Source organism: Cygnus atratus, chromosome Z (assembly GCF_013377495.2).
Source record: "Cygnus atratus isolate AKBS03 ecotype Queensland, Australia chromosome Z, CAtr_DNAZoo_HiC_assembly, whole genome shotgun sequence".
NCBI classification, from domain to species: Eukaryota; Metazoa; Chordata; class Aves; order Anseriformes; family Anatidae; genus Cygnus; species Cygnus atratus.
In genome coordinates this window covers 61,502,466-61,521,379 of record NC_066396.1, presented here as the reverse complement: position 1 = coordinate 61,521,379, position 18,914 = coordinate 61,502,466, and positions in this window count along the sequence as shown.

Below are 18,914 nucleotides of genomic sequence, written 5' to 3'. Positions count from 1 at the left end.
GCCTCTGCAAATGGAAGCCCCAAGGGGGCGTCCCCCATCACCGACTAAATTCTGGTGGTCTGAGGGCTTGGCAGTTTAGTGGAGAATGGAGATCTCCACCTGCCTCACAAACACCTGTTCTGGCCACCTCCCCCTGCCCCGCATCCCAAAATGCCACCAGCCTCCCTTGGTCAGTGGATCAGCCAAGCTTTGCTACACCAAGAGTAGGGGCAAAGAGGCTACATTGTTCTTATCCTTGTGGAGCAACCCTTAACTTTACTTGTGCCACTACGAGAGCTTGAGCTGGTTCTGAGAAGAAGCAGTGTTAAAGCAGGTCCAGAGAGGAGGTGGTAGGGCAAGGGTGGCAAATGGAAGAGATCAGTGTTCCTGAAGGCTGTCAGGTAGGCTTCCTGGAGCTGGAAAATTGATTAGAACTATTGGAAAGAAAACCGCTGTGAATGCATTTCACAGCTAGTCGATGCAGTACAGCATGGAAAGCCACCTTTTTGATCCCTTTATTAAACAGTTATCTGTGCAACAGAAAGGCTAGTGAGAGTACTTTTAAAGCATTATGGTCAAGTAGGCCGATTCGGGAAGACTTGGTTCTAAAGCTCAAAAGTAGTAATCACATATAATGGAGGATCAAAGGCAAATCAATCCTCATCCCTCAGCAAATCAAGCAACAAAACAAAACAAACAAGTATACAAACAAACAAAACAAAACAAAACAAAAAAACAACCAACCAAAAAATACCTACCCAAACATGTAATCTGAAAAATAGGAATGACAAAGGCTACCTGTTTTTCACAAAGCACTTTAAACTATGAAAATAAAATCACTAATTAGGAGCTAGCTATTGTTAGCAGTGAGTATCACATTTTAAATGAAAAGTAGGGCAGAACTGCATGTGTTATGAGTTAAATTCCAGTACTAAAAAAAATGTGTTTTCAATTACCAAATAAAGAAAATATTAGACCTTACACCTTGGAGTTTATACCAACCATGTCAACATGAGGAGGTCAGTTAAAAAAAAAAAAAACAACAAAAAAACACCCCTCCCTCCTCCCGATTTATATATGTAATATTATTCAGTGGAAGTTAGCTAAGTTCTGTCCACACAGATACAAAATCTGTGCAAAAGAAGAATAACACATTTAAATTAGTATTGCTTTAATATCAGACTCCGATTAAATAGATGAGTTTGTTCACAAAGTCTTCCAATATAAAGCTGTTCCACCATATAACAAAATAACAAAAAAAAATCAATATTCCAGATAAGAGGTTCAAATTCAAAAAGCAAATGTAAATAGAAAGAAAATGAGCCCAGATCTGTCTCAACAGCATCACGTTACTGAGGAAAGAAAAAAAAAAGCAAACATGGTGGTGGAATAACCTGGAGTATAGCCAGCAAGCCAAGTGAGGTAATAGTTCAGCGCTACTCAGCATTGGCAAGGCTACAGCTGGAGTAAGACATCCTACTTGGGCATCCCAGTTCAGAGAAGATGTGCTCCCAGTGGCAAGAGTCCAGGAGAAAGCAGCACGTGCGATGCAGATGACTGCGGAGAACATGTGTGGTGAGGAGTGACGGGAAGAAACAGGCCCATTCAGCCCAAAGTGAAGATAACATACGACTCTTTGTAGGGGTAGAGCAAGGCAGATTAGACTTCAGCATCATAAAAAGGGTGTAGGTGATACCTAGAAATGTGGAAAAGCCTTTCTGAGGTGGAAGGGTAGGGATGTGCTGGAGGGGGCTGCTAAGGGAGGGGCTGTGGGATGCTCTGAGGACTTTCAGAGCAGCCAGCAAATATCTCTGATGGTTCATGCTGCCAGTTACTCCAAACCAGATGACCCTATCGTGAAGGAATGAGACACTAGAATCAGGAATTTCTGCCTTTTTATGGCTTCCTAAAAACTTTCCTGGCTAACACAGCATGACCCCGTACATATCTGAGACCATCCACGCTAGACTTGCATTCCCCATGCACCTTTCACTCTTGCTGGAGGCTGAGCCCGAGGGGGCTGTGAGAGCCAAGTGCTAAAGCACCAGAGCCCTCCTTGCAGTCCCACATGTCCCTCTTTTCTGAGACTTATTTGTGGTGAAATACAAGAGAAACTTTGCTGTGACAGCCATGACAGTGTATGTAACTTACACTCCAGCTGAGAGAAAGGAAAGACCAGGAGGAAATGAGAAATGCAGACAGGGTGTAGTAAATGGTTAAGGGGAGACAGGAAATTCAGAATTTGTGGCTGTCTGAGAAGGAGCTCAGGAGACACAAGGTGAGCAGAGACAAAACATGACTGTTTTGTCTCCAAAACTCCAACATAGATACTTTCCTTTCTAGACACAGAAAGGCACCAGCAGTCAGAGCCTGTGTCTTTCACCCCCGGCTAAGGCAGGGGGCACGGTGAAACAGCAGAGGCATGCTGTGGGTTACATCCTGCTGAAGAAAGGGTTCAACAGCTGGATACCCAAATACTGCCTACCCGTGCTGTAGAATAAATAAGAAAATGCATCCTGCATTTATAATTTGTCTGCGATATAAACATAACCTAAAATCCTCAGGTGACCTACTAGCACACTGACAATCCCTGCTGCCTACACAGATGCATCTGAACAGTTTTTGTCAGTGTTGAGCGCTTCGAGCGACCATCTGTCTGTCAGGGGATGACCACAGCTCGAAGCACTGTGTAGGCTGGTGTGAATTGTCTCAGGATGCAGTGTAAGTGCAAAATCAGGGCTGCTTAACAAAACCAGAAGGACGCTCACACTCCTCACGCATTCATTTCTACCTTCCTCTTTCTGATGTTGCCTGAGCATACTAGTTACGCTAACTTGAACCTATTTGTCAGCTTGTACCATAAATTACTTTTCAGAGCAATCTAACTCTATTCCTGCTCTCAAGGCTCCTATCTGGTGTTTTAACTTGTGTGTTTAAAGACTTCACCCTCTATATCACTTGGTGTATGCTGCATTTCAAAGCTCTCAATTCCTTGTGACTCATCTAATATTTTCCAGCTGCTGATTCCAGAGGAAGAGATGTGACCCAACAGCTGATGTTTTATACAAAGAAACAGTATCCTGTTTGCACAGCACTGTTTCAGATTCGTATTGCACGTGTCCAAAGTTAAACCCATGAATCAGTCCAGACTTGCTAATTGTATTGTTGGGCAACTTGCTTTATGCAATTTAGAACAGATCCTGAAAGCCTGAAGAAAGCACAGCAGTAGGGACTGCTTTCAAGACACATCCCCAGGTTGAAAGTACTGACCGGCATTCTCATGCATTTTGTAATGTATTGTCATGTGTTTTTTAAGCAGTTTCGAGTCTTTGTGCAGCTCAACAGATTTCTGTTAACAAATATGTGAACCTAGAAAGCTCTCTGTGCCATTTTTCCTTTCAACACCTCATCATCCCAAAATTTGCATTTCTTATCTGGAAATATCAAGGTGTTTTAAATTCCTATGAAAATTTTCTGTACCTGGTCACTTAAGACTTACCACTGACCACCTAGTTTCTACAGTGAGACTACTGGACAGAAAGCTACAGAGGCTGCTAGGTTTAGGGCTATGCAGGTTTACTGCTACATCTCAATTTACTTTCCCACTGCTTATGCAATCAGCCTCATCGGTGACTGTACTGACAACTGCACAGTTGTTGCTCGAGTTAAGCATGTTAGCAGGCTGCCAAGGCAGCCTCATCTCTGGAGGTTTTGTTTCCCTGTGAGTCATTGTGGCTTGGTCACTTTTTCCTCACTACCATTTGCTCGGAGGTAGGTTTCTGCCCATTAGTTACTAGCTCAATTGTAGAGCCCTGTCTGGTGATGTCCCCGGGGAGGCTCTGGAGCCGTAATGTTTCCGGCACAGACTTCAGTGGGCCATTCAAAACCACCTGTAGCCTCTCAGAAATTCACAGCCCATTTGCTTTCTTTTCAAGTCCAACAAATTCTCAATGTTTCCTTGGTAGCCCATGCAAGCTGGCAGGGCTGCTCACAGGAAGGTTGTGTGAGGACAGGGCTGTGTGTGGGGCAAAAACAGCCTCAGAAAAAAAAAAAAAAAAAAAAAAAAAAAAAGGAAGGGAAAAGAAAGGGGAAGGGAATGAAAAGGATGCCTGAACATTGCATTTGTAAATAAACAGCAGTAAGTTATCAGTAAGTTAACTGTAGCAGCAGGAAATGTCTCTGTCAGATGCTGGAAAGCTAACTGTGGCAGGAAACAGTTATGTAAAGTGCAGAATTGTTTCTATTTAAAAGTGCACTTTGATCAACAAAGTGAGAAGAGGTGCATTTTTTGCTTTTTGATCTGAAATGCAGCAGTCTGGTAAAGTTCTTTCCAGCTGGGACCCCCGAGTTGGCAGACCTGCAATTTGCTACAGCTGGTGAAGCTCACGGCATTGCCAACTCTCACACATGAGCGGGGGCAGAACCAAAGCACTCTTTCCCCAGGTCCCATTTGCTGCTCGTCCCTTTGCTGAACGCCCTGCACATGCTGGGTCAGGAGCAGGAGGGTGAATCTGTATACCAGCAGGGAAGTGCATGGCTACCAGCAGGAAAGTGCATGGCTACATCTTGCCAAAGCCCAACACTGCTCCTCTGCACTTCTACAGTTCCCTCCGCCCGGAGGGTCACACGCAAGCATGTTCTAGCAATGATATACCATGTCTAGCAGCTGTGAAAGCCAAATATCTGATAAAAATGCATATTAAACCCACCTCCAGGTGTGGTTTTTCCCACAAAAATATACCACTCAATGTCCTGGGGCTGGGGAGAATCTCTCTAAAGGGGAATGAAAGGGGTGGGTTCACCCCAGTCCCTGAAATAAGAGGGGTTCAGGTCTGGAGAGAGAGGAATGGCTCCTTGTGGTAGAAAAGAGAGACCTTAATCAAATCCTTTTATATGGATATTGTTATCTATCCTAACTTCCAAGAAATTAGGTGGGAAGGGAATCCAAGAACACTGTGTGCCTAAATTACATGCCAAAACACCAGGGATGTTGAAAGAGTGAGCCATCAGTTTGATCTCACACAACTGTAAATCCTGAGCTATTCAGCTGGAGTTACTAGGCTGAATAAACAAGATCAAAACTAGGCTCACAGGGCTGATCCAAGGCTTTTGGTGTACTTGTAATGCAGACAGGTCAGCTGGGTAATTGAAACTGTGTAGTTTAGCTTTCACAGCCTGGATGTTGTCACTAAATGTGTTTTACAGACTTGCAGGCTTTGAGCTGAGAGGCACAATGAAGCTTAGTGCACGTGAGCTGCCTCGGGTGGGCTCTGCCTGTTCACATGCCCTTGCCTCTCTGCCTTTCTTTGGTAGCTGAAAGGCAAACTAGAGGTTTTCTCCCCTGTCCAGAGCACTTGGTTGCCTCTGACTAGGTGCTCAAGCTCTTTCTGCCTTTTAAGTGAGACCACTGCCCTAATCCTTAATGGCTTTCCATGGTGGGTGTGCTCTGGTGACCTCTCGCCAGGCACTGCCCAGCTCTGTGTGCAGGAGAAGACACAAGTCACAGCCCAATTTGTGCTCAATCAGCCTGGGTCCTGCTCCTACTTATCCCCTAGGAAACCAAGTCAAAACCACAATCAGCTACCAGGTAATTTTTGGACAGGAAATAATTTTGAACTGGCTTAAGGATTAAGGCCCAGGGAAAGGAGTTATAACACAAATTCCCTGAAAACTCATTTTCCCCCAGCTGCTTTAATAGGCTTCACACTGCTCTAATTTGCTTGAGAGATGAAGATAACCTGAGACTGGGGCCAAGAACCAGTCTTGTTCTGCTGGGCCACCACAGAGGAATAAGAAGGACACAACTCTCTGCTTTTGCAGTAATTCCTGCCCATGTCCTGCTGCAAGGACAATATCCTTGTATTTTACTTTTATTTTACACTCCTGTCCATTGTGATTGTAAACATTAATATCACATATGTGAACAGTAGTTGAAGTTACTCACCATGATGAAAACGGGCAGCAACTTTTCTGTGGATAGGGCAAAAACATTTTGTCCAGTGGTAGATCACGTTTGTTTCTACTTCTGAAAATCATGCAGACTTTTTTTTTTTTTTTTTTCTTGTACATTGTTGTATGTGAACCCATTTCAGAAAGCCTGGGCTTCCTTATATCTTTCTGAATTATGCATGAAGCACCAAGCCTGTTCCCACGCACCCCAGACAAACACAAACACTCTCTCTGGATGATATAACAGAGTTAAATAGCTGGATATTCAATGACTGGTAGAATATCACTTTTTACTGGTGCACTTCTTTTTCTTTGGAGAATAACGTTTGCTGGTAGACTTTCAAGCCTTAAACACCAAAAAACACTAATAAATGCAGCAGATAAGAAATATGCAAAAACGAGAAAACATTTGTCTGGAGACCTACAGGGATAACAAACTCTACAGGTAGAGATGTTAATTTTGGATCATGCTACCTCCATATTCCAAATTAACTCATAGGATAACAACGTCCAATCGTTTATGACACCACAGTAAACACAACTACGTGTATTCGGGGTGGAGGCTACATCTGAGGCAAAATACCCGTTTAAAGTAGATCATGTCACAGTATTTCACGTGGATGATCTTTAGCAGTAGTGGAAATGGGATGGTGCCCTGCACCTTGGGAAACCCCCTCTGGGGCAGTGCAGACAGCAAGCCAGCATTTGGCTGGATTATAAATAACTAGATTTGGCCTGGCTGCTCTGTGGATTATGCAAGTTCAGTGTAGATGAGGAAACGCGGATTAAGTGCCTCATGTTGCCTCTTTGTGAGCCAGCAGTTTGCTCTTACTACACCGACACGAGGCCAAGGAGCGGGACAGAGTGACGGCGGCTCCTCTGGCAGTGGGCAGGTGGGATCTGGGGCAGGAGGGTGAGGGAGCCTGGGCAAGCAATTCTTGGTGTGCCAGTATGTCAGAGCAACTCAGTGCCACAGTGAGCGACTCTTATCTGTGACCGAGGGAGGGGTGTCTTCTGAAAACTGCTTAATGACAGTGTTTCAGAGGCATGAATTTGTGGCTAATTGGGACTGCACTATTCACCTGTGATCTGGAAGACCTCAGCTTGTACACCACCTTTCAAGTACCCCAAAGAATTACCATTTCCACACCAGGCCTGGGCCACAAACGGGTTTCCTGATTTCATTCACGCTTCCTGAATGATGGGGAAGCTACTAAAAAGACAGAGAAAAAAAAGGAAGTAGTTGGGTCAGAGAAACTGCTTTATCCAATGCACTCAAAACTCCTTTATCTTCTACTGTTTGCTAAAAATATCTTTTTTTCTTTTTCTTTCTTTTTTCTTTTTTTTTTTCTTTTTTTTTCCTATGAAGCAAAACTTCATATGACAGCATCTTGAATCACAGCACTCGCTGGAGCATGCACCTCACGTTACCAATCTGAACAGGCACGTATGTCCACTGTCATGCTCTTTTCTTGATTTATTACTGCATTCCCTAGCCCTCTGAAGACCTAGTAGAAGGAAAACACCATAGTGAGTGAGCTGCATGTCCTGGCTTGATACCCTACGCACACAGCGCTCCCTGAACATTTGCAAATACATTGTCTCTAATAAAAGCCAGAGGTTGTAAAACCAGAGATAAGGTCTCAGGGGGAGGATGATAAAGGCCACCACACAGGAGCCTCTCCCACAGCACCAGCGTGCCTGTGCCAGTTGCTGCAGGACAGACCAGAGGATGTGCCACGAGTGCATCCTTGTGTGCCCTGCTGCGCTGTCACAAGCACAGAGGGAAAGTCAGCAAGAAATGGTGGGGTGATGCGTGGTTCCTGAGTGTGGGAACCCCGACAGCAGTGCTGCAGCAGAAGGACATTTGCAGAGTTTGTATGTTTGTGGTCTCTCTTGGTGATGCAAATGGGGGACTGTGCTCTTTTTGTTTCTTCTCTCATCGAGATAACTTCAAATTTGGTAACTGCAAAAGGTGTTGTAAGAGGCAGATAGGTTAAAGGCCTCCAAGGTCATAGGTCCTGTTACACCAGCAGAAAAAGTTGTTTTTGAAAACCTAGCTTTAACTTTCGGGCCAACATTTTTCCAGAAGTAAGAAGTAATAATAACAATTACTGGGTTCTGTAATGTGAAAGGTTGCAGAGTTCTCTGAGGACAAATTAAAAGTGTGCATTAAAAACAGCCCAAAGGCTGAAGCATGATTCTAAAAACTGTGGGAGACTGGTGGAGTCCACTGATTTCTTATGCAAATTAAGGCCAGTGACTGTGTCAGATCTAAAAGAAAAAGGAAGAAAAAAAAGTACAAAAAAGTAATTAGCTACAGGTTCTGTACTGGAACCTACTTGTAGGTACTACAGATATGTAGTCCTCACCTCACTCTGCCTCCTCTGGCTTCATGGTCCCTTTTTTTGCTATAACTCATCTGTAAAACACCACCTTCACCCATGGCAATACTGCAGGGACACGTTAGTACTAGATTGTGAAACAGTAAAAGCATGGTGATTTGATTCACATACATATGAAAGATTCACACAGCAGTTGTCATTATTCTTTTCTACACACTATTACTGCAATGATTCGTAAGACTGATTACTGATACTTTTGCTCTGTACAATTATGAAATATCTACTATAGCTATCACTACTTGCCTCAGCCCACAGGTTTTGCCTGAATTACATTCATTTATCCAAGTGGTAACATTTTTAGGATCATCAGTGGTTCTTCCTCCTCCCTGTATGTTCATCTCTGACTAACTTAAGAGAAACAACTACACATTTGTTTCATTTGTGTTATTATTTGTTGCTCTTTGGATCTAATCTGCATGAAAACTATTCCTTGACCACCTAAGGAGCATAAGTTACTTATGGCTTCCCATGACATCTTTGCCAAAATCCTGACATACCTTTTCATATCAATAGTCACTGTTGGTAGTCAAAACTCAGAGTAATTACACTGACTAATAAATCCATGCCTTTTAGTGCCATTGCTGTTCACTTAAGGAGAGTTGCCTGCTAACAGCATAAGTTGCTATTATTAAGTTGCTAATAGCTGTTGCTATTGCTGGCCCTGAGGTGTGGGATTTAGCATTTAATTTTATTTTATTTCTATTAATCTTGTCCTCAAGATCATTTGGATAGTTTGGTCTTTGTGCTCAGCAGCAGCTTGCAACACAACTTTACAAGTGCTGCTCTGCACTGAAGGGTGTTGCAGTGCAGTGGTCTGTATGTTAAACTCTGAGGTAAGAGAAATTTACCTTGGCCAATTAAAGAAACCAATTGGCAGAAGTTTTAAGAAAAGAAATTGAAAGTTTGTAAGTTTAGTCCAAACAAAAGGATCTACTGATACAAAAGCAAACAAATTTTTAACAGTCAGCAAAGATTCATCAAGAACAAAATCACGTCCAACCAATCTCATTTCCTTCACAGTAAGGCAAAAGGCCCGTGAATAAACAATGGAAGCCATAAATCTTGCCCTTCTTTATGCTTTTGACGTTGGCTGATGTGATCTTTTTATAAGCAAACCAGGCAAACCATGTAAGGATGAAATACTGTTGGGTGGAGACAAAACTGGATACCCATACCAGAAAGTGTTCAGCTGCCTACTATAAAGAACACAGTGGTGGGTAAAGTCCTGCCATGGGTTTTCTGCAAATCAACGTTTTCAGAACAAGGATACTGAGCTAGGAAACAAACGTATTAAAATTTAGGCAGTGAGATAGTGATGCTGGTGAACACCATTAGCACTTAGTGTTATCTTGACAAACTGGAGAAATGTTTTTTTCAAGCAGATGACATCAAAAAGAAGATACTATGTGCAGGCATTATGCAGTGACTAGACAGATACCCATTTTTTTGGAGTATTCTGCAGAAAGGGATCTGAGGGTCACAGTGGATCTGAAGCCAGCAGGAGTTAATCTGCTGCTGTTGTTAGAATAGCAAACACTGCACTGGAATATATAAACAGAGGCACAACCTACGGCGCTTGTACAGTACTCGTTCCACTCCAGTCAACATTTGTAAAACCTCAGGCGATCTGTAGCATCCAGTTTTGGGCAAGGCACTTCCTGCAAGGTGGGGAGCTGCTGGAGGGAGTCCAAGGAGAGCAGTGAGAATAGCCAGAGGTCTACAACATGTGCCTGGTGTGGAGAGACAGGGAGAAATAAGACTGTTTAGTTTAAAGCGAGGGAAACATGACAAAACGCCTGAAGGCAGCTGCAAAGGGGCTGGAGAAAATCTTGTTTCCTGGCCCATGAGAGTCATGGCAGGAAACAAAAGGCCTAAACCTCAGCATGGGGCTTTAGGTTGAAAGTTGGGCGGTGTCTTCTGACAGCTAGGGCAGTGCTACGGGATGCCTTGGAAATTCCCAGATGGACACTCAGGAAAAGTTGCACAAATTTCTCTCAGAAGTACCATAGCTATGCAGGTAGTTTGTCCTGCTGCATGCAGCTGAGCCTCCTGGAGACCTATCCAGTCTAGCACCTACCAACAACTACGTTCATTTCATGTGTAGCAAAGCAAAGAAAAAGGAACAGCAGATGAAAGATAGGTGCAATACTTGTAGATAAATTAGGGGGTGGATAAATTTTCTCAGGCCTCCGTTCCACTTTGCAGTAATTCCAGAAATACTTAAGTGTGAGACACAGAATGGCTGAACACTCAAAGACCTGAAGCTTTTGATTTTAATATATCCTGGTTGCAGCTGCACTGTCTCCTGAGATCTTCAGGTCAGCGCCAACACCACTGCACCTAACTGGCTTCAGCAGCCATGAGATGGGGATCTCCATCACCTGAGGTAAGTTCAGGACACCATCCAGAATGGGGGAATGTGGGCTGCCTGCCTTTCTTTCATGTGTGCTTTCTCATCCTTTGCTTGAGCAGCCTGGTCCTGATGGGGTCAGGCTACCAGGAGCCAACTAGCCCTGGTCAGCAAGCCCTATCGGCCATTCTTGCTCTGGGCAGAAGGAAAAATCTCACTTGATGTGAGCTGGCAAAAACCTGCTTGGGATGCTCAGTGGGGAGGGCACGTGTGTGGCCAAGTGGAGGTCTGCAGGGCTGCTCTGGAGGTGGTGGTGGTGCTCACCCAGACTACTGATGGCAGCATCCTGGTCCCCAGGGGTGACAGGTCCCTGTCATGGCCAGTAAGGTGTCCTGTTCTTGCTTCATCAGCTAAAGCCAAGTCTTTTGCAGACCAGCTGATGACCACAGCAGCATCCACGAGGTGCTCTCAGCAGGACCAGTGAGGCTGCACGCTGTGCTGTGCTGGGCTGTGCCATGCTGGGCTTGGCTAGCAGCAACTTCGCAGGAGTGCTGTCAGTGCGTGGACGGAGAAGCTGTGGTCTTCTCATTTCTCGTGCATGCCCACCTTACTGTCCCTTCTGAGGCTTGCACACAAGACCTCAAGGATAGCCACCCAACATATTAAATGAATTTTCACACCAAATAGATGATTTCAGTTACTTTTTATTATATATGAAAGAAAAATTTTTGGTAGTTTTTCTCTTCTGTCTCTCTACCTAGGCAGAAAAGAAATGGGAATGCCATACCATGTCAATGAACCAAAGGCTTCAGTGCTTTATTTTTAACCTCCCCCTTCTCTTTCTGCACCCTATTTAAAACATTTCACGTATTTTCAAGTGCACAGCATTCCACGGGTACGAGCAGACAAGCATTAATACTTTGAACCGTGGCTGTTTGCCTGTCACACCGTGGCAGGGCTGCGCTGCAGCCGGCGGTCTCATAGCTGCACGTAGCCTACCAAAGTTCACAGGAGCAGCATCAGGAGAAGCCGTGCAGCCTGCAGACCCTGGCAGGCTGACCCAACAGCTTAGTTGCAGGTGAGGTGCATCCAGGGGTCCAGGCTGAGCAACAGCCACCCTGCTCCTGGGGGCTTGCAGGTGTGTCTAGCGAAAGCCACATTTTCCATGTTTGTTTTTAGTTGTTGTTGTTGTTGTTTGTTTGTTTGTTTGTTTCCCATTATTTTAGCCACATGAGACCATGCAAGAGCTCAAAAATAAATTTTGTCTTCACATTAGCATCCAGATCACCCCCCAGAACATCTACCTATAACTGGCTCCTTGGGTATCACCATCAGGAGAATTATATTAATTCATGTGCACTTGGAAGAATATAATTTATTATGCTTTTCACTGAGTATGGAGGTGTAAATCTGTTTCTGGGCATCATTCTTGCTTAATCCTGAAGGCTGGTCTCCTGGTATTTTTCAAGGGGTCGGTGCTAAATGATGGATAGATCTGAAATCATACATTCATTCCTGAAAAGAACTTTAAAATGTTCTTTCTTCTGGTAAAGTGAAAGAAAACATTCATTTCTACAGACTTTCCACAAGGAAAAATTGACAGGAAGAATTATTTTTGTTTCCTATATCATATGAAAGCAGTCTTGTGTCAACTACTTAGCTTTTTCTTGTTTTGTGAATATTAAAATGCTTGGAGCACTTTGTGTGGTTTTCATCTTTCAAGAGCCAATGCAACGATCACTAAACTTAATTTTAAAAAGTTTTGTAAGCATCGTTCCTCAGAGGTGAAGCCAAGAATTTAGGAACGTTTATAGAGCTGGCTTTCATGAAGATAAGAGGACCACCATCAAACAGCAAGTCTTTAAATTTTAACTTAGCTTTATGATTGGTTACTTTTGCTATAGGAGATAAAAGGGAAGACCTCATGTAGCAGAAATATTTTCCTCCTACCATTCTGCTTTTTTCATAGTTATCAAATGCATCTGAATCTAGTCACCCTAAGAGACAGCGTACCCAACTAATCAGGCCGCTGACCTGACTTAGTAAAGCAATCCCCTTGTACTAACATTGAACTAAACTTAGTCGCTTCTACTACAATGTGAGTGAATTTGTAAAAAGCACCTGTAATTGTGAAGGGAATTCTCCAGGTTCTCCTATGGTTCACCTCTAGGAATGTTCCTATGGTTTTAAGTAAGGTATTCCATCCAAACAGCTGGGATAAAAAATGAGGTTGTGGCAGAAACTTTCCATCCAGTATCACCTTTGAAATATATAGTAATCACTATATTGTTTTCAGTGCTGTTCTCTGAGTTAAATACAAACCGACAAGATGTGAATTAACACCTTACTAATTTCCTTCGTATGCAGCTTTGAGCACCTGATACGATAATGTGATGACAAACATTGCAGGCTGCTTAGAATCCCTGAGCTCCACATTTTCCCAGCAACTATCCATAAGTTACAGGAAGGGACAAAACAAGTTGTATTTCCATTTCTACAGTCAAGCGATTATGTGCCCTCCCTTTACACAATGCCAGTGCTGGAACAGAGAACAGCATAAGGATTAAGAGAGTTTGCAGCACAGAGATTTAAGGGAGAAAATGCACAAGGTATGGAGGAAGCAGACCTGTCCTGAATTTCTAGCAGCCTTTTCTTTACTTTTGGCATACTGCTCTTTATAGGAATATAATGAGCCCGGTGTTTCTAGGTATTTCAGATTAAATATGCAATTGTGCTGGTAGATGTGAAAGGCACAGTTAAATTATAACGAGTCTTGCTGTCTGCAGGTTGGTACCTGCTCCTGAGTTACATTTGTGGGAGTATAATAAGTCTTTTTTTTTTTTTTTTCCCCTCTAGAAATCCTATATGAAACCCTATTAATTTTGGGGCTACATCCGTGACAGCTGTAAAAACAAGAAATCTGTGAAAACAAGAGATGAAGGAAGTAATTTTTGCTCCAGCATTTTTCTTTAAGTATATTGTTCATATAGAACACCTATACTGCTAAAACTAACTAATGAATATGAGCATCACTGAGTCAGCACTGTGAAAGCAGGGACTAAGCACAGCGTTTGATGATGGTAATACTGCTGATCTGGTTTCATGGGAGCACTGCTGTGTTTTGTGTTTACCTCATGCAAAGAAAATCCAGGATCCTGAAGGTCACCCTTACACAGAGACCACCAGGAGCCCCTCAGGTTTTGACACAGCATCTTTTCAGCATTGGTCTGCTGTAAAGATGCTGAAAGCAAAATTGGGACATTCTGAGTGAAGGGAAAATCTAAAAGGTGGTGACTTCAGCTCACTTCAGAAGCATTTTTTCTCTTTAGAGTTCAAGCAGCAAATCATTTGTGTTTCACTCAAAGAGTGTCCTCTCTCTATTTTTAGCCACTTGGCACTTCTCTGTTAACAATTGTGAATCTGTAAGGAAATATATGATTTCTAACTAAAATGCCAATACTGTTTAAAAACATGGAATGAAGTTTCTCTTGAAGAAGACATGAAAACTGAGAAGAATACAAATGAAGAGCCCCAGCATTTATGTTTTGCACCATTGGTGTGGGTTTTTCTGGTCTTCTACATTTGTTGGGTTGTTTGTTCACTTGTTTTAATCTAAAGCCACTGCTAAATTTGGCCCTCTTTTCATTCGGAGTCTGCTGAGGGCTGGGGAGCAGTAGGAAAGAGGGAAGCTTGTCCAGTCCTGCAATGATCTGTCTCAAACCTTGCCACTGGGGAGCTGCTGAACAAGGGTCATTACTTATGACACATGTGACAGCTTATCAGATTTTGTCATCTGCAGGGCCTGGCCTGCATGCTTCACAAAACGGTCATTTTCCCAGAAGCTAGTCTGCCCCAAAGTCTTTTGTTTTGTTTTGTTTTTAACTCAGTGTCTGTGCTACATATTGCCTGCATATTTGTGCTCATTCACATCTCCTCTGCATCACCGTTAGCAAACCCAGTTGTAGGGGAGAGGGAAGATTGCCTCCAGGTGAGTGGCATATACACAGCGATACTTTTCTGATAGATTTGGATTTATGCTCTGCTAATGAGATCATTTGGAGTTAATGTAGCAACTTGGGCTTTTGTCCATGAAATTTTAGCAGTTTATTGTCTGCCTATCCAGACAGAGCTCAGTGAAAGATAAAGGGTACTTTGGACTCCGTGGTGAGTAAATGTCATGTGAAATGACTGGGACAACCTCAGAACTGATGTGCCGTAGCACTGTTGCACTGCTATGATGTAGGAAAGCAATGAGGGTCTGAGCACAGCGTAACTCTCAGAAGCAGTAAAACAAATAACATTTTTTTTTCCAGAACACTCAAAAGTACAAGTCAGTTCTTTTCCAATTATTATATTTCTGTATTCAATCAAAGTCACAGCATTTCTTTAGAAAAAAATTCAATTAATTTTGAGACATTTTGCCAAAGACCGAGAACACCAAAGTATCCACGCATGATTGTATAGACTGTTTCTCCTCCACACACAATTTTTCTAATTCTATGCCAAACAAAAACAGAGTGTTAGGCAAACCATAACCTTAAAAGAGAAAACAAAACGGAAATACCACACACACCCTAGTACTTTTCTTCCTTGTATTAACCGTTTCTTTTTCTCTGCAGCAGGCCCATTACTCTCTGAATCAGATCCTTCTTTTGCCATTCAGTTAATTGTAATTTACTGGGCTGGAACAGCACTCTTCTATGCAACGTGCAAATACGTGCGCCAGGCAGCAACAAGCATGCAACAAATCCAAAGCACACAAGTCAGAAAAGGCAAGAAGAAAAATGCAAAGAGAGGGAGATGTGCTGGTGAGGAAATAAGCAGTGTTCTGTTCCCTCAACTTTGCTGGGATTGTTTGTGTGCATAAACGCATATGTGTACTTCTGTTTTGATGGGCTGAGATGTAAGAGTAGACCAAAGAAACTGGGGGAGGGAGTGGAGAGGAGGTTTGAAATTCTCGTATTCATTCAAGGGAGCAGTTGCACCCAAGTTTATTCTGAGTCAGTGCTGTGGTATCAATCACTGCATTGTGTGGGTAGGTCGGAGCAGAAAATGCAGACACACACACACACACTCACCCATGCACATGCACACACAGACACACACACTCCTAGTGCTCTGGAGAGTCCAGATTTGCTTAGCCCCGTGATGTACTATAGATACTTCACACACAGGAAAATGTGCTGAGCAGTAAGCAAAAAAGCAGTGCTGTTTACCTGCCAGAGCTGAGGGTGACCTGCTGTGGCTGCCTAGCAGTGGTGTCCTTAGCTGAGGAAGACAATACTGGAACAATTCCTCTCTTTTTGTTTTTCCTTTGTTCCCATTCTTCTAGGGGTTGTGACCATCTTTCACAGCTCCCTGTTACCACCCGCTTTTTTTACCATACTTGGGATTTTTACATGTAGGATACACATTCCTTGTTCTCCTTGTTAAGCCCTACATCCAATCTCACCAGCTCTAGAGGCAGCACTCCTTCAGTGACCAGTGAATGGCCATTTGTGGTTTGTGCTTCCATCCTTGGCCTCTACTAACATCTTCACACATTTTTTGCTGCTTTCTTCTGCCATCTTTTGGCTGTACTCTTAAGGACCAAGAGCAGGATGACCTCAAAGCCATGTTACCAGAAACACTATCTAAAGCCCTTGTGAGGATCAAAATACCTGCAGTTTGAATATATTTGAGAGATTTTAAAGACCATTCTAGAGTACATATTTTCCGAATATGAATATGGATGTGTAACACGTGCAAGGACCTGTACGTAGTACTGCCTTTCACCATCTCCAGTAGGGTTTCTTTTGTGTTAGGAAGCACGTGTCTTTCACATCAATAGTCTTTAGCCAGACCTCAATGAGAAGTAGGACACAACCTTCTTATGCAATAATAAATACTGTAAAACACAGAACAAACTCTGCCTGACCTTCAACCACTTTCCAAGAAATAGTTTAAGTATTTTCCAAAAAGGCAACAGTTATGTAGGAAGTTGTCCAGCTTGGCAAGTGTGTGAGATAGAGATGCCAAAAGTCCAATCTCACTCACCAGCCTCAGGAGTATAATATTTACCTGCAAGTTTCCATTCAGTAAATTAGAGATAAGCATTGGCCACTTTTCTTACATCATGAGAACAATGCATCTGCATAAATACACAACAGTCTTTCTAGCTCACCATATTTATTTTGAATGCTATGCTAAACCATATGAACATCTTACTTGGGCACAGTTGTTTTGGTCTGACTTTCAAATCTATTCCAAACAGTCAAAATTCCTCTACCCGCACTCATTAATCTAAGCTGAAATAAAAACTAAACAAAAGACATACATTTTGAATAATGGTGCTGGAAGCATTGCTCCAGCTTTTGTCTTACATCTAACAAGTTTACTCAGACACAGTGAGGAAGAGAAAGATTTTGCCCTACATTTCTCTTTCAAACCTCCTTTATTTATGATGAGAAAAGAAAACTAGATGTTTTCAAAACTACGTGTTTTGAGGGCTATCAAACTCACTTGCTCTCTAGATTCTCCAGAACAAGTATGCATGACTAATTCCAAGTTTATTGGTTTTCAGGTCTTCTTACTTTGAGTGTCATGCAATCTGATTTAAGGGAGGCTGCATTCCAAGCACTCTACAAGCAGAGAGCCCCAGTGCTTCAGGGTTTCCTGGTTGATAATATTTTTCCAATGCCAAAATACCACAGACAGTTATGTAATCATATATACTTTGCCTAAAAATAGGACAGTGAGTCATGCTGTTAGGAAGGAGATTCTTCACCTCTGAAACTAAACTGATCACAATATGTCTTAGGATGACTGAATGTGAGTTGAATGCACATGAAATGTATTTGTTCAAAATGGTCATATGAAAATTAGGCCAGTTTCCTTGAGCAGCTCTTAATCAGCCCTTGAAAAACTTTCTTGAATATGCCAGGCAGTTACTAGTTACTTCTTATAGAGTAATTCAGTAGAATTAACTTGATGCCTACTGCCATTCTTTGATTTTGAAAAATATCAAAGCAAAGAGAGGAAGGGCTGAGTTCTGAAATGCTCCACACTTCCTGGCTGCAGTCCAGCAAAGCACTTACTCACATTCTCCATTTAAAATAACCAATTCCACTGCAGGCTGTTCACATGCAGAATAGGACAGATGTGCTGCGTTTGCAGGAGAAAGTTCCTATATACGGAAAAAAAGTTGCTCAAGGTAGTTTTTCCTGTAAACAGACCATAGGTCAAAGAGAACATACTTCAAAAATAAGAGAAGAAATGCTGATATTTGAAGCTTTGCTACCCACCTAAGTAACTAGTAAACAGAAAAATGCATTTAGGTACACCGCATTTTTAATTTCTTTACATGTATGCTTCTTCTTCTTTGGAAATTATGTCTAGAAGCAACAGTAGATTTTGACTGTGTGGCTGGGAGATCAGACTCTCTGGGTGGAGCATAAGCTGCAGATGCCCATACAACTTGGACAAATATCTTGCATGCACAAACAGATCAAAACAGCACATCAGAAGCTACTGCACATGTACCAAGTGGACACTGCCCAATGTGCCCTTCGAACAAGCTGTGTCACAGCAAACCTGACACATTTGGACATACTGAGTTGCTGAAAAACAAACGCAAACAGACTTCTGCTGGGAAATAAGGCAGCTAAAGCAGGCATGAAAGTGTAGATGGAATATGCTGCTGGCTGGCTTTTAATTATGTCATTTCTATTCACAGATGCAGAGCTGAGTATTATATAGCTGCTAGCACATAAGCTGTAATGATAAAGTAGTAAACGAGGAAAAGACACTAAAACTACAAAGTAACCATAGAAAAACAATTTTAAAGATAAAGTGATTTTCTGAAGAATGTTTATTGCTGTAACTTGTTTTATCTGCTTCTGCTCCAACAGGACAACATTAACAACGACAACAAGAAAAAAAGGGATAAACCAGCAGTTAAGTAAACAAGCATCAAACCCACCATCATTAGAAGTAGTCGCTGTATTTAACAAGTACACCAGAGAGAATATAGAAAGTAACACTTCACTCTGCCACGCAGCCCACAGTCACGCTTCAGGAGGAAACGCAGAATCTAAAGTTAATGTACAATGAATTTTCCAGTCACTGTGAGCAGCCTGGTAAACAAGCCACAAAATAAGAACATACTTGAGTGTCCCCCATCCTGCTGACTCCACTTCACTGGGTCAAAGGGCTGCTGCATAAACTTTTCATACTGTCCTGCATATTCTGGT